The sequence below is a fragment of the Sorghum bicolor genome, chromosome 2 (genome assembly GCF_000003195.3).
Source record: "Sorghum bicolor cultivar BTx623 chromosome 2, Sorghum_bicolor_NCBIv3, whole genome shotgun sequence".
Taxonomy (NCBI): domain Eukaryota; kingdom Viridiplantae; phylum Streptophyta; class Magnoliopsida; order Poales; family Poaceae; genus Sorghum; species Sorghum bicolor.
This window is the reverse complement of record NC_012871.2, coordinates 52,753,654-52,757,879: the sequence shown is the minus strand read 5'-3', so window position 1 is coordinate 52,757,879 and position 4,226 is coordinate 52,753,654. Positions and strand designations below refer to the sequence as shown.

The following is a 4,226-nucleotide window of genomic DNA, read 5'->3' as shown; positions in this document are numbered from 1 at the left end:
TGTGCCGCTAATTTTTTTTTTTTAAAAAAAAACATAATGGCAGGAGCTATGCCTTTCAGTTACATTGGCTTCTAAGCATTACAACAGTCCACCCAAATAACGTTCATGGCGTCTACTATACCCAACTTAAACAACAGACCATCAACTCCAGAAACTATCCATGTCAGTTTCACCATGAGATAGTAAACCAGATATGCAATTTGCACATATAAATGACACTTTCATGGCAGTTTAACCATCCTTGAACAAAAAGGAAATCCATCAAGTATATTAAGGTCGGATGTGCATAGGAAATAAATAAACAAGATAGATACACAAGTTTATATGACTATAAGCACAGAAAAAAAAATTAAGGAGCATATAAGATTTGAAAATTAAGGATGGCTTGTCTTCTGCATCCAACTACCGGATTCCTCAGCATGCAGATGAATAGATACACTGGATGATGCAATTGTAGCTGTTGTCATCACCTGACGGCCAACTGCCTGAGTCCAAGAAGAAGACTCTGAAAGTCTCATCTTCTTAAGACTATCATCCAAACTTGGTTGGTCCAGAAATCTTTTTCTCTTCTCCCTCATGGCACATGGTCCCAGTTCCTCGCTCTCCATTGAATTGGCTGTTTTGACCAACATTACTCTAGGCCTATTTGGGTGGTTTTGTGCTGCACGTTCCCAATCTTGTCTTGTTTGTGCAGTGGCCTCGGCACAAATTGTGACCTCCTTGAGATGTCTGAAGTACCGGATATCGATGCCAGAAAGACCAACCAAACCTTGACAGAGAAGCTGAAGTGAGACGAGGTTTGGTAGAGCTCCTTGTTCAAATGTTGGCAGTCCTGAACTGACACTCTGCACCACAAAGCACAGGCGTCGAAGACTTGGGAGCGTCCCTTGTTTTATTTTGAAGTTGTCAAACTGGTTTGCAAACAGTTTGAGGTAAAGCAATTTGCCGAAATTTGCCAGCCTTGATAAGACATCCAGTCTTAGGGTAGGCGATGAGATGCAAAGATCCTTGAGACCTGAGAGCAGGGTAACAAATGGAGGCAATTGAAGAAAATTGCCACAAAGCTTTAGTGATCTAAGATCATATTTGTATCCTTCAGAACATGGCTCCATATCAAGTGAACTCAGGAAAGTTTCAGATGGTTCATCAGAGGAGTCAAGTGAGACAGAACAATCATTGTCTCTATCCATAGGAAACTTTGTGAATTTCTGAATAGCCTTCGAGAGGTCGTTGATATAACTACTGCTGTTGGCAACTGCAACACTCTTGCACCATATCTTAATCTTCCTCAACTTACTCATATGACTAATAAATTGCAGAAATCCTTTGCTATCGTCAGTGACAAATCCAGCTAAAGTCTGCAAGTTGCTCTTTTTTTCAGACAAAAACTTTTCCAGTTTGCTCATCTTGTTCCATTCTTCAAGTCATCCTTATCAAGCATAATCTTTCCAAACAGGTGAGTTAAGTGTGGCAGCTGAATGGCCTCAATGGGCAATGATTTTATCTTTGTTCTCCTCAAGTCTAGTGTCTCCAAGCAGTGCAGCCCATCGATGCACCGCGGCAGCTCATGGATGCTGTCCCCTAAACTTAGATATTTCAGATGCCATAGTTTGCATATGTGCTTGAGATCATGCTCTTTCAAGTCATTGCATTCTTCTAGATCCAAGACTCTTATCAGCTTACACTTGCGAGCATAAGAAATGGCTCCACCTGCATTCCCAACAACTGTTAGAGATCGAACACGTGACAAATCTTCATCAGATGCCATACATTCTGTCAGTTTACCATCATGGACAGATAGGTGGCGAGCATTTGCCCCCATTCTTGGATGATCAGGAGACAGCGTCATGATGAATCTCTGTGAAAAGGATCTGTGCAGTACAAACTCATGCATGATCCCATGAGTTCTGCATGTCTTTACTTTTGAATTGTTTCTTGTGTCGACAGGGCGAATGATATTCCAATCAACAAGCTTATTAAAGTTGTCATCTGCGATGTCCTGCTCATCACGAAGAGATTCACTCCGTGCATATCCTTCAGCTATCCACCGCCTAGTTACAACTTTCTTCTTCAGTGGACGATTGTTGGGGAATATGCCGAGATACAGAAAGCAACTAAGAGCGTAGCCAGACAAGCTGTCATAGCTGTCGAGAAGAACCTTCCTCAGATCTGAAAAGTTGTCTTGGGCATGGTCTTCCTTGAGATGACATCCAATGTTTCGGCATAAATTCGCACAGAGCTCTCCAGTTGGCTCAGCTGAACTCTTGAGATAGTCGGAAACACTGACCAGAGCTAGTGGGAGGCCATCACATTTTCTGAGCAGCGCTGCTGAACCATGCTCCAGCTCAGGTGACCTGATCCCTGGAAAGGCTATTTTCTTGGAGTCTTCTTCACCAAGGGTGTCCATTTGGTAGACATAACCATTTCCATGACTGCTGCACATATTAGCCATAGGCTGAATAGTTGTCGTCAATATTATCCTGCTGCTTGTGCTGCTGTGTTCAAAGACTGATTTTACGGTTCTCCATTCATCCATCTGGATGTCATCAATGACAATTAAGTACCTATCAACCAATGATTTTAAAGCTTAAGTGATAGATACCAACATTTGGGATAGTCTAGATATCAGATTGTCATGGAATAAACATAAACAAAAGCACACACCTCTTGTCACTGAGGTATTCCTTGAGGGATGCCTCAAGATGGTTGTTGTCAAAATCCATGGTGTCTCTTGGAACAACTTGCTGGTGTATATCACGCAGGATACCCCTAATCTGCTCCGGCGAGCTATCGCTACCGGTGGCAGCAACCCAAGCACGGCACTGAAACTTTTCCTTTGCTTGAGGGCTGTCGTATACTGCCCTCGCAAGAGTAGTCTTCCCGATGCCACCGAACCCAACGATGGAGATCACTCTCAGCTGCTGCGGCTCACCGTCCACCTCATCCAGAAGCAACTGTACCTCCTCCATGGGTTTCTCGATGCCGATCGGGTTGCGCGTCACGCGACATGGCTTCGAGGAGGCCACCATCGATGGCAATGGCAGTCCGCTGGGTTGACCGCCACAAGCAACAGGAATGGCGTCGATGACCCGTTGGTGCGCTTCCTTGAGGCGCCTCTTGAGCTTCTGGATCTCGTCGGCAAAGCTGGAGCGGCTCTGAACCTTCTTGAGCTCGTGAGCCACCCGATGCGCCCAGGAGGACGCTGCTCCCCCGCCGCCGCCGCCGCGGTGCTTGCAAGTGAGGCGATGCATGAAGCGGTCAACGCAGTCCTCGATGTCGTGTGCCAGATCCAGCATCTCCTCGCTGTACAGCCTCGCCACGGCAGTGCGCTCGTGCCTCCCCAGGGCGCGGATCCGGTCATCCATGGCGGCGGCGATCATGCGCAGGTCCTGCTGGATGGACTGCGTTTCTTGCGCGAGGCCTCTGTGCTTGTTGTACTCCTCCTCGAGAACCAGGAAGAGCCTTCCCATCACGCTCTTCAAGAAAGCGCTTGCTGCAGCAGACTCCATGGAGAGATACAGTATGTGAGTCTGCCTTGATCCACACCCGGAATCACCTATCGTACTGATTTCATGGCCCGGATTTGCGAGAGGCCATGGCAAGGAAGAGAGCAGAGCTCCAGCTTCCGGTATCCCTGTAGCACTTGCGTGGATGCACTCAAGCCTCAATCCTGCGTAGACTAGATATTTGTGCGTATCTCGTTAATAAAAAAAGAAGAGTAATTAAGCCGGTGAGCTGGCATGGCATGTAGTGTTCCCTCCCACTTTCAACCACTCAAAAGTTTTCTTAAAGAAATATTGTTGGCAAAATTACGAATAACAATAAGTCTATTCATGTTGCAATTTCTCCTACAAGTAAAATATTTGTATTTAACCCCCTCAAAGCTAATGTTATTGCAAAGTCTCCCTCCACGTGATTCATAACTTTTTAATGCCATCAAAATATTTAGGCCTCGTTTGATAGGGCTCATCTCTAGCTTTGGTTCTGTGGAGGTATCCTACCAAACGGTTTAGAATGAGGAGCTTTTTAACCGTTTTTTCAATGAAAAAAGAGGACTTGAAGCTTTTTGCAGAATGTCTCCTTTAAAACAGCTCCTTCAAAATAACCTTAGTTATATCTGTTAGGTAGAGTGATTTATATACTCTCTATTTGCATCAAACAAAATGTATGAGTGAGAATTAACCACTAGTTATATGTCTCCTAGATTTAAAAAATCCATCATCTCT

The 4,226-nt window shown here is 45.0% G+C and overlaps 1 pseudogene; it reads right to left on the bottom strand.

The window, feature by feature from the left end:
- LOC8066929 lies at positions 214-3,686 on the bottom strand (annotated as a pseudogene).